Source organism: Photinus pyralis, unplaced genomic scaffold (assembly GCF_008802855.1).
Source record: "Photinus pyralis isolate 1611_PpyrPB1 unplaced genomic scaffold, Ppyr1.3 Ppyr1.4_LG8, whole genome shotgun sequence".
Lineage (NCBI taxonomy): Eukaryota > Metazoa > Arthropoda > Insecta > Coleoptera > Lampyridae > Photinus > Photinus pyralis.
This window is the reverse complement of record NW_022170819.1, coordinates 27,511,277-27,524,076: the sequence shown is the minus strand read 5'-3', so window position 1 is coordinate 27,524,076 and position 12,800 is coordinate 27,511,277. Positions and strand designations below refer to the sequence as shown.

General features: G+C 34.8%; 1 protein-coding gene across 4 annotated transcripts in view; it reads right to left on the bottom strand.

Moving 5' to 3' along the window:
• LOC116179028 overlaps nt 1–12,800 on the bottom strand; it is a 60,019-nt gene that overhangs the window by 30,366 nt on the left and 16,853 nt on the right. For all 4 annotated transcript variants that reach the window (XM_031498725.1, XM_031498727.1, XM_031498724.1 and 1 more), the window contains one exon: nt 1,558–1,655. The gene's annotated coding sequence lies outside the window, so the exon portion shown is untranslated. The remainder of the gene's footprint in view (nt 1–1,557; nt 1,656–12,800) is intronic.

Sequence of the window (12,800 nt, the reverse complement as noted above, 5' to 3'; positions counted from 1 at the left end):
TAATCTCCACTGTGTAATGATATAAAGGAACACCCTGTGTGTATATTAGTGAATCGTATGTATGTTAATGTAGTTATTGCAAATGTTTTTGCTTACATAGATACTACTATATTATGTTGACACAAAAAGTAATAAGAACGTGGTACACCGGTACTTGACGTTCCAAAAGAAGAGGTCGTCTTAAATTACTATATAATATAAAGGTTGATTGAGAGAAATTGGTTTCTGTACTGACATCCTTTTACATTACATCATATCTCAAAACGACAATTACAGTAAAATATGTCTCATTTAAGATAAAACGTTTACTAAAAGCGATATTTTGAATCTGACTCCCACAGGATAATTTTAGATTCGACGGAGACACGATAAAATTCCCTCACTAATTTTTTTTCCTACAATCAGCTTCCTAGCTCAAGCTAGGTGGCTATTGCGATCAACACAGGAAGCACCGTTTTTTGAACATGTTAAAATGTCATCACGTTTTAGGTCACTTTTAAAGAATAAAATTTTATTGTTGCTAGTTTCGAAGTATATGTAACGTCAAAGGATCGAATGTTAAAATGCTAGGGTGGGGAAGCGAGAGTAGATTTTAATTGCGACAGCAACAGTTCGTGAAAGTGAATTACTAGCAGTTTGCAATCGGCTCAGCAGTAGGTAGTAAGATATAAAGAATAGGTAATATAATATATAATCTATTAGCCATTTCAAGTCTCCACGAATTAGTGAATGGTCTGTAAAACAATGCTTCGCTTCATGCTGTAGAATCGCAGTCCCTAAATTAAGTGGTTCTTAACCTTTTAGACACTGCAATCCTTTTTTCAAGATGAGTATTTTGCGGACCCCCCCTTATGAATCATAATTTTTTTAATGCATAATAAAAACGTCTTTAATTTTTCCCCCTGGAGCACGTTCTGCGACCCCCAGGGTCCTACATAAGCGAGGCGAGTTTTGGTGTAGCGGTCATTCCTTGTGTGAGTTCGAGTAGCTTTACGACCACCAGTTTCGTAATCTTATATTATGTCACCTAATTAATTTATATACAGAGTGTCCCATTTATCGCGAGACAGTCGATTATTGCAGAAACTAACGTGGATTTCAAAAAATGACAAAAATATTATTATTAGGATTATTATTAGGAGCCCATTTAATGATTTCACATAACTGTTCCTGAAGGATCAAGTGTAGGGCAACTTATTATACTTTTTATTGAATATTCTTATTCTACATCGGAAAGTAGTAAACTTTCCTGGGAAACGTTTTTTTCCTACACTCTTCCACTTTTCGTTTGAGCTAGGAAGCTCTTCTATCAAGAATTTGGCACTTTTTTTGTATAAAACAAACTATGCTTTACTTTTCAGACCGCAGCAACAAAGATTCTACCTTTATGATATAAACTAATGCCGTTTGGTCTGAGAAACGTTCCAGTCGGTATATCAAAAATGAAAGCAGGAATTTCCAATGCGTTTTCTGAGTGCAATTCGATTTTACTAATTCATTAGCGGGATCAGATTAGCTTACGTACCTAAATAAACGAGTTATGAAACAGTAAATTACCTGTGTCGGTCGCCGTGGTGACCCGTGGTGGCGGCGCCAGGTCTAAAGGGGGGTGCACCCCCCTCACCCCGCCTACCACATCGGTCTGCCGAGATTTCCTGCAAACAAAAGCATAATTAAAACAAGAGCAGCGAGCAATCAACCGTTACGACTCGACGCCAATAAAAAAACTGTTGCGGCTCGGCCACTTTAAAAGAATAAGCAACCTGCAAATCCCGGTAGATTAACGAATTCGTGTTTTTATCGCCCCTGATCAATAAAAGGGCATCGCGCTCCGTACTCCTCTCTTGTTTTGAATTGAATAAAATAGCAATGTACAGAGCGTAAAGTGGGCGAAAGGATCTAAATTTTTAAAACTTCCCCCCTGTTTACACTTGGAACGCAATATTTTTAGATAGACGTAGAGGAAAGGCAGTAAAAGTTTTACTATTTTCTCTTCTTAACCGCAAGCGATGCGATTTACTTTATTACTTCTAGAGGCCACGTTATAACCTAAAGACTTTTGTTTCGAATCGAATTCTATTACCGCGAGTCGCCGACAAAAAAGGGTGGTTGAAAGTAAATGAGTTTTCTCTAAAAAAAACTAGAATTTCAAAAGTAAATGGGAAAGTCGCTAGAGCTTAATAGTTTGCAAATTTCGTTCGCGATCGGTCGCTTCTATAGACGGCGAGTTGATCGATTTTATCCGCAAGACTCTTACTTTTAATAGTTTCTTAGGTTACAGCAAATCGATGATGCATTCTTATTAATATTTCGTAGCAACGAGAAACCCCGAATCAACGTGAGTGGAAACACTGAAGGTACGGAAACTGCACCGACCTCCGGCTTTACATTCGATCTAAATGGAAGAAGATAAAATATCTGCATTTATTCAGAATCAAGATGCCACTGTCACGCCGCCTCTGTTTGCCTTTTTTGAAACATTTCAAACAGATTGAAAAGAAAATTATGCCATAATGAAATGACACTTCTCCTAAGAACCAAGCCAAATTGCAGAAAGCTCCCAAAGCGACAATTCCCAACCAAAATCGACACCGACTTCAAAAAAAGTACCTCCCATCTTCATTCATGGTACAGTTAACCACCAAGAAATCGTCTCCGACATTATGCAAAATTCTCAACTAACTCACTAAGAATAAATGTCACGACAGAAGATGATCACCAAACTCATAAAGTTTCGTATCACACATTATAAAAACCCCTTTCGGTTGCGATTAAAAATGTACCGCTATCTTTAACAGAAGAACTAAAACTCGAAAACCTCCCTGTACTACTAACCAAATTGCTAAATCGCGAAAAACATCCTATTCCTCTTTTTTTGTATAGGTATACGTTTTTGTGTAGATTCCTTTTTAAAAATACCGGTCAGTTTTAAACAATATGTATGGCCATCTTTGATCTTTTTGGAGATATTTTTATTTTAAGAATAAAATTGACAGATAAAGGAGATACTTTAACACTTTGTACCTCAGCGACTATTAGATATAAAACAATAAAATTTTGGGCATATGAAAAATGCGTTATTCGAATAATAATGATGATTTTTCACACAAAAATTGCAGGATCTTCACAAGTTATAAGAATATTTTTTTCGGTTTTTTTAAAAAAAACTGGCTTTTTTCAAATGGAGTGTCCCTTTTTTGTTTCGGATATTAAATCTAGCATTTTCATTCGATTGATATGACATTGTCCTATACCTAAAATTGGTGATTTTCAAGTTATTTTTTTAATAAAGTAATTTATAATACAAATCACGATTGCCTTGAACAAAATAAATGCCGTTACTATGGGAATTGCAACTTAGTTAACTGTCAATTTAAAAAAACACATCTAAAAATATTAAGAGACGACTTCAACCCTATTCCCTTTTTGTTCCAAGCATTTTTGGACTCCAAAAAAACTCACCCTGTAATTTTTTAATAAATACGTTTGTAGTAACAGCACTTTTTGTTTTTTAATCGGGATGGGGGGGCGGGCGCGTGAGTAATTTTAGTTTTACGAAAGGGGGCGCCATGAAAATAAGTTTGAGAACCACTGCTATAGATTAATGAAAACGATAGATCGAAATGTTTCCCAGCACCATTAATGGACACGGTTGGATGAGCTTCAAAAAAAGCCAAAACATTGATTACCATATGTATCTCCTGTTACAGTATTCTGCCTTACCATAAAACTTCCTGAACTTCGGCAATTTTTCAACACAGCATCCAAAGTTTTCCTGGTTGCCCTTCTTAATGTGGGAAAACGCCCATTGAATAAATCTAAAGAACGATTCACGTTCTTATGGCAATCTCCATAAATTATTATTAATTTCACGTAATCTTCGTTACAAAAATTAGCCATAATCTAAAACTCTAAAGAACACTACTGCCTGGCTTGACATATATTATTCAACAAAATTTCCATGGCAATCATGATTTGTTTTATTCATGGCAATCATGATGTTTTATTCGTGTCCTTCATGATTTGTATAAAAAAATGTTGTCTAGAATTAATATCTGATCTAAAAAGAGAGGCATTCCATTTTAAAAACTCCGAACTTTTTTGAAAAAACTGAAACAACAATATTTTTACAATTTGTAACAGTCAAAGATGGCCATCAGAGATATTGTTTATTAACCTAAATCTAAATCTAAATGTGAAATAAAAAAATGGGGGTTGCCATGTAAAATATGGAAGTTGGTACGTTAGAAAACTGCCACAATTTTAAAAAAGAGGTTCTTGGTCGTGAACCTTAGTGTGTAAATTTTTATAAGCGTATCATTTCCATTCTCCTACATAAGGCTAATTGTCCCTTTAAAAGAAAGACCCATTATAAGAACATCACAATTACACCACGAACTAGGAGTTAACACAATTCAAACCTTCATAAATAACAATCAATAAATTCCACCAAAAAATTAAATACTGTGAAGAGCATCTCAACTTAGGACCAAAAAATATACATACCCGAGTGAAACGCCTAACCCAAGACTTAATAGACATTAAGAGCGCTATCTTTTGAAAAAAGTCCTATCAAATAAAGGCCATTGTTAGATACCTTTACTATTAAACTCATTTTTTAATTAATTTTTATATCGATGCCATGAATAACAAATTATTTGTTGAACTGGTATACAATAAAATTAAAAAAAATTAGCAATATAAGAATTCGTATACGTCACAAGTTTTATTTCACAGAAAGTTGCGGATGCATTAAATATTATCCTGCGAACAGTAACAAACCTCTAGAAAGTCCTAAAAAATAAGACAATGTAAGCAACCCGTTGACGATGTTGTTTGTTTCACACGATTAGTGTGTTAAAACACACGTTAAATTGTTGAATGTAGATACTTTTTGGTAATACCAAAGTGGGTACTCTTTGGTAATACTTTGTTTCCAAACTAACGATTTGTTATTTCAGAAACAAACCTTCGAAACGGTATGATTAGCAAACAACATTATAACCGAAAAATTGGCGAGAAAGGGGGCACGTTACGAACGTTATTAATTTTCCTTTACGTCCAAATCATAATATCCACCTTGTTGGCTAGATCAATGCGCTATACAGTTTCTTGTCTTCCATAACTTGGATCAATGAGTTTTTTTGGCTAAAGCATAGTGATAATGCCAAATGCCATTACATTATGCAAATTGGAAATCAATACTTGGCAGCCCCCAAAAAGTAAAACATTAAACTAAGCCCGATAGTTCAGTCGACAATCAATAATAAATTAACCCCTAACGTTCCCTTACATCAGAAATTGCAATTTGTGCCGATTCAGAAATCCAGCGGTGTCCATGATGTTTTAAATCGAAAAATTTTAATAAGAAAATCTGTGCATTTCATCTCGTGTATAAATGAAAGCGAGTTTCTTACGCCCGGCTATATAAATATTTAAAACAGTTTTTCTTTATTAGTTAAAGCCGCTTACATTTATTTAACCTAAAAATAATTTCATTACTTACCCCAACACAAATTAATTCATCCGTTTTTAATTAGTTTTATTTTTCGTGACGGGAAAACATTGGGTTCGATGTGTTTACAATTTAGTAACGAAGAGTTGCGGGTATTTAGGAGTAAATTAGGTTTTTTGTTTGAGAAATGTTTAAGAAAATTATTAAACACGAACGTACAATATATAGGTATAGAAAACGCCCCTATTATTTCATAAACCACGATAATTGCGTTCCAGTAGAGATACAGTGGTCGAACAGGACAAATCGAAATTTGTTATGCAGAAACCACGTACTATTTTTCATGTAGAAAATTTCCTGTTATCATTTCACAGCGTAATAGTACAAAATACGAGAGATAATACAAAAAACGAGATAGCGCGTAATGAAGAGTTCCTTTCATTATAATTAAGCAAATAAATTCGTGAATTTAAATGATCGACTCTTAATAATTGGATTCAGTTTGATTTAAACTAATTATGGACCGAAATCATATGTTTTGTTATTTTATGTAATCCTCTTGTTCTTCGCGACGATTGGAAAGTGTACGTTTTTTACGTAATTTTAAGATTTTCTTTTTTTATTTGTCGAACGCTTGCGTGCGGGGTAGTTTGTACGAACAAGCTTTGCAATATTCTCTTTCTTTCAGTAATTTTGTTTAATTTTCCTTTCACGTGTGTCGAAATAAAAGTTGTTATTGAAGGAGGGAAAGTTTTTTGGAGGAAGTAGGAAAAAATGCAATGACTTAAAAGATGATTGTGGTTCAATTTTGTAAGAAGATAAGGATATTGAAAAAAAACTGCGTTTTGCACATGATGTAGACTTGCTAGCTGAGACAGAACTAGAAGACTAAAAGACTAGAAAACGTAAACTTTTAACTTGTCTCGAAAGCAAGATTACATCGGATGAGAGATCAAAAACAGAAATGATAGGTCAATCTAAAGCTGCCTTTAACAAGGGTGAACAAAGTGAAAAATGAAGAGGTGTTGAGGAAGGTTGGAGAAGCCTCTGCAAAAGAGAAAGGATACCTGGATTGGACGCGTTCTAATACATGAAGGTTTGCTATAGACATTACTGGAAGGTGCTGGGAAGGTAGAAATGCTAACGTAATGATTTGCATTTGCTTAATTAGAATTACTCGTTACATTGTTTTCTAAGATAAATCTAATTATCTGGCCAGTAGGGATAGTTTTTTAATAATTAATTAGGAATTAGTGTTTTTTCTTTCTTGAAGCTAGCACACTTTAAAAATCGGGTTTCCGGTTAAACTTCGCGGGTAAAAATTAGTCTTTAATTAGAGGCACATTAGTTTCAAAATCGGGAGACATGGTGCTGCCAACTTTATGTATGTAAATGGCACCATATGTATGTATTATGTAAAGAACTCTGAAACCAATTTCGGCCAGTATAGATAATAATTTCAGATTTCGTAATTAACATAACAACTAATGAGTCGTTGTAAAGAGCACTGATATCTTGCAAATTTCCCTTCATATTTACGTAGTTATCGAAATCCAGAAATGGATGGACGTAGAAGCCGATTTTATATTACCTTTTGAAAGAAAAAATATCAAGAACATGTATTTCAACATGATTCAGATCGTATTTAGCATAAGCAACAATAATTAAATTAATTAATATAACAACCAGATCCTTATTTGTTTTAAAAAATTATTTTGGTTGCATAAAATTAGGCGCCCTTCAGAAGAGATTTTGTCATTTAAAAGTAGACGTAGGGAAAAACAATACACCTAAATCCCTATGTCTACTTTTAAATAAATATCTCTGTATATGTACAAATAGATCTCTGAAATTGAAAATGGGGGTTGGGGGTGAGAGAAATTACGATTATTAAGCAAATTACTTATTTAAAATCCATCATTAATCTGAAGCAGAGAGAAAATTTCATAATTATCGTCCACAAAAACGTGTACGAAAAATACTGAATTCCGGAAAAGTAATTGCATGTTTTCCGACTAGATCGATACACTTTTAAGCAAAAAGCCATAGAACACGTAATTACTTTTAAATCGAACGGCGAGGATTGCGCACTAATTGCTAGTTTTGATCGTATTAAGATCGCCATCATTAAAAGCCGCCGTTAAATTATCGGATACCCGTTAAGAGTATCAAAATCGTAACCGTGCGGATTTAATTACTCCTAGCGCACGCACGCAACACCACGCCAATTCGAAACTGAGGGAAAATGGAATAATTTGAGGTGGAGAATGCAATTGGTTGTGGCAAATAAAAATTGTGAAAGCATAACATCCCACTTTTAGCCTTTAATTCCCGGATTCGTCTGTGTAGTATTCAAATCGGGATTACAGTAAAAGCGTAATTAGCTACACGAGGACGCCCTGAACGAAAAATTCACGCACGAGATCACAGAACGAGTTCCATAAGTGAGTATCAACGAGTCTACCTGTAAGTCCCATTTTATAGACAATTTAAGAATCATTTTATAATAACCTCGTTTCATGGAAGGGAATCGTTTTAAGGTCGATTACTGATAACATTCTTCCTCCACGAAAAGTAAACCTATTATAATTTATAATTAACTTGGAAAATGTTTAGAACGGAGTAAAATATACAAAGTAAAACTGGAGAAGCTAAGTCCTTTGACAAGTCTGGATATGAAAATTATAATTAAACTTCTCTACACCTAGAAGGCGTTATGGATGGTCCCATATTTATTTTTATCCGAGCTCCTCTTCAGTAATGACTATAACGGCTGAAAGGGTTCAAAATTACACAGTAATTGTGTAAAGTTAAAATTAATCACGATATTAAATGTAAGTAGTGTGGAAACACCCTTAATTACACAACCGGCACTGTCACCGAATGTGAGAGTGCCCGTGCGTTCTCTTCATGTGATAGAAGCAGACAGAAATATTAATTACATTACTTTTAATTGACTTTTTAGGCAACCCATTTGTTTACATATTAAGATCGCTAAAAAATATATTTACTCGGTAAACAGATGGCCGGAGAAAACCGAAGAAAAATTATACTGATTGGGTCAATCCAAAGGAGTCTCGAACACGATTATTTTGTAGACGGCCTATCGTGCAAAAATCAGAGAGATAGCGAGTTATGCAGGTGTTCAACAATGTGCCCACCAGTTCGGCGTAAGTGGGGACGCCGAAGCTGGCGCCATAAAGGATAATTATGATTGGCGCTTTATTTGTAAAAACAGGAAAAATGAGATTTATTTTATTACAGAAGTGGTGTTTCATTAAATACTGCTAGCAGGAGGTGTTGTAGCTAGCTGGTTCGCGACGGTTGGAAAGTGTACGTTTCTTTACGTTACTTTTTATTCGGACGTTTCACCCGCAATTCGTCATTTTTACAATATTAATATAGAGAAGAAAGTTAACCAAAATTGTTACAACATTGTGAGAAGTTTAACACGTGTTGTTCGTATCCGAAAAAAGTTAGTCAAGTTGAAGTAAAGGCAGGAGTTTTAGTGCAACGCGAGGTCTTCTGTTGAGGATCTCTTTTTGTTTAAAAAATTATAACTTTATACCGCTCGCACAGCCACTGATAAGGAAGATCAGAAGCTGTTCGCTTTGTGCGCCTGTTTTAATGCAAACCTTGTTAAGTCCATTTTAAAATTTTCATATTTTATTTATCGCTTTCTACGTACGAAGTACTATGTAAAAACCAGTTTTGTAAACAACTATTTGTTTTTTTAAATAAATAAACTTTAATTAAACGAAATATTTAAAATTGTGTAACAAAGAAAACAATAACTATAACAAATAAATTTTCGTCCAACTGTTTTTCCGCCGGGAGAGTGCCCAGGATACATATTTGGAATAAAAATTGCTTAGCGCGTTTGTCGCCGGATTCCGCATTTTTTTTAAATTTTCATTTCATGTGTTTTGCAACAAATTTTTATAATTGTCAATTAATTGTACGTTTATTCGAACCCTTTGTGCGACTCGGACAGAGTTTTCATGTCAGACTTGTCTTTTCGTATCCAAGAATTGTATCCGGTATTAATGAAAAGTTGTGTAGTTAATCCTAGAGTTAATCCTTTGGAATTTTCAGAAGTAGATCGAGGTTACCGAGTCTCCCAATTTTTAATTTAAGTGAATATTAGGGTTTTTCTTTATAGCAGATGCCTAATGCGTACAAGGGGAAATTAAAAAATTCTTAATTGAAAATTTATTTGATTTTGGGCTATCTGGACATGTCCTTTATGTGTGCTGTAGTTGACCGCATTCCACTGCACACGACAATATAACTATAAGTGATAGATCATGATTTAGGAAATTTTGCGCTCTTTTCAGAAACTCCAAAACATATAGTAGTAGTCCGTATGAAAAAAATGTAGTTTAGGGTCCTAACACTTTGAACAAACATCGCGATGGATTTTATATAAAAAGTGCTCTAAGAAACATTTTTCAAAAATCAATTATCGTCAATAATATGAAAGTTACGGGTAATTAAAGAAATCGACTAAGTAAATCCAAGGAACGCAGCCAAATGATTAGAGATAGCTTAATTCTGTTTGAACCAGTGATTTTTCCTTTAAAATTCCCCCCTCTTAAAATTAACAGTGTTTCTATAAGAAAGTGTCCAATTTGGAACACCCTGTATAAAGGGAAAGTCGACATCCAACAACAGGCTTGTTGGATCACACTGCTTACAGATGATGTAGTGTTTGTACATGAGAGCAAAGAGAAGGTGGAGCAAAAGCTGCAAAGATGGAAGCATCTAGGATCTAGGAGCAATTTTTTAATAAATTGTATTTTTGTTGGAATTGTAAAGAAAGAATGGCAAGCCGTGGTGGATTTAAAGCTCGTTTGATTTCTACGGAACATTGTTTTTTAATATCTTTCGAAAGCCACGGTGGCGAGATGTGGGGGTTTTGCACTATATTGAGTTACGTATATTAATTTTGTATTTGATTACAACTGCGAATTCGGCATGAACTCATTTTCAGGAACGTGGGAAGACGAGTCAGTCGAATTTCAGTGCGGAGGGACAACCTCTTCTTCCTGTGCTGTCGTGAGGACAGCAATTCCAATGGAAGCGCTTAAAAAACTTGCTTGACTATTTTACCAGAAGTCGTGTTAAAAGGGACCGTACATAATTAAGAGGGAGTTAGTAGAAAAAAACCTTTTGCTTTTTTGCAATCCAAAAAACATCGGATTTGACGTTAAAAAGATGCCTAGAATAACTCGATTTTAATGCATTGTGACCTTGAGATCTGCGCATGCATGTTCAAGGTCATTCGATTAGGTTCTTATCTTTGTCGGCAGAAACAGATCCGTTTATCAGAAACCTATTTCTATTGACCAAGTTGAATAAGGGTCGCGAAGAATACCAACGGGAAGGTGGAAGAACTATGTTTTGGAAAACGTGAGAATGAAGGGGGTGTGTGGGACAGGAATCAGGATGGATGTTGGAGAATCAGGGGAGGGGAAAAGTTGAAGAAGAAGTGTCGAAACACCCTTAACTTGACCGCTCCCACTAGGGGCTACAAAAAATGCATTAAAAAATGTAAAATTGGCGTCATACCATTCCACTACCCTCGCGCAAGCACCACCATTAATTTTATTCAAAGTTTATAGCGATAAATCGCGTAATTCACGCTGTCATTTTGTAGATGCAAATACAGTAACGGCAATCTGTCGAAAATCAATGCGGGATTAAGAGACTATTGAAAATTGGCGAATCGAAGTTTTCACCCCATGTTTACAATGCGCGTACACGCTCATTTTTTCTGAACAGAAGTGACAGCTCCGTTTTTCCGATTGGAACAGTGAAAATATTTTTAATTTTTCATAATTAAACTTAATTCACAGCAAAAAATTAAATTAATTGGAAATTGTCATTTAATTGGATATCTTTTCAGCAAACCACAAATTTCTAAATTATTAAAAGGCGCAATTGATAAATATTTCGGCAAACGCCTTCAGCATAATCTAATTAACAGACGATTAGACAGCTGCCAATTGCTGAAAGTGCAAAAGTGTCATACTGCTGAAAATTCGTTTTTATAACAATGACGAAAGGTGGAAGTTTTTTTCGTATTCAACCTTGCGTCACCTAATTTACCCCACGCGAAAACTGCAAGAGAAATTCGGAGTTATCCGTTGACCCTCTTTTCGTTTGCCGGACATCCATAACGAGATCGGATTAATATGCATTGCGAAAAAGTTTCATGAAGTAATTAAAATAATGATAGATCAATCGATAAAACGTGACCTATTTTTCCCAACTCGACGTTGTTTTCACGCAGAATTATGACGATCTATTTCATTTTGACGTGCATTCGTTTTTCAAATTTATTTTAATCGAGTTTTGAAACGGGACATTCTTTTTATCGATTTAACTGCTGCGGAATTACCGCGAGGAATTCGCGTTTCAATTAGGACCATAATAAGGGTTACTTTATTGTGTTGAAAATAAACGCCCTACAATGCGAGTTCGGTGCCCTCTGCAAAATTTTGTGATCAAAGGAAGTTTCCATCTAATTTTCAGTTAAACAGCACGTTTTGTCGTTTTGTGTTTCGATGGCAAAACCATAAAGCTTAATGAAACCGTTTTACACGACAGGTAAAGTATCACAGTAGAAGCAGCGTCGCTACTGAAACTTTTCCCCTGAAACTGGATCTGCAATTTAAAATGGCTTCAAGCTTGATATCGTCTTCTTACTGACTTACAATTAGAACCTGTCACACTTTTGTCTAAACGATTTTTCTTCATTTATTCTAGTTTTTCACGTGCTGTTTTATATAAGTACCATTTCCAGTGTATACTTCATAGACTTTCTAAGAAAAGCTTTATTTCCCGTGAAGATTAGGTCACCAATTAGGACAGAAAATCACGTTACAAAAAGATTTATTAATACTGACAGTTTCCCTCTTCAGTTTCTGTGAAAAATCTTTTCCAGAATAATCTAAATAATTTGAGGAATCATTTGACTACTTTAAAATCCCAAAGAAATCCAAGGCACGGAAAAGTAAGAAAAATTGCAGAAATCTCTTCTGGAAGCAAACAACCTAAAGACACGCAAAAAGTGAGAAACGCTGAAAAATAAAAATAATCTACATGACCTAAGGAAATTCAAAAATTCTGATTGGGAATGGAGCGGCTCAATAAGAAGTATTTAAAGAAGAGAACTAAAAGAATGTGGGTAGTCCAAAAAAAATTCCAAAAATATAAATATAAGAAGAATCAGATAAATTTAAATAGTCTAATACCTAAATCCGAGGCACTATAAAAAAGATAGTGAAGAAACCAAGATATTTGGACGTAAAATCTTGGAGAATTTTCGCGGCTCCATAAT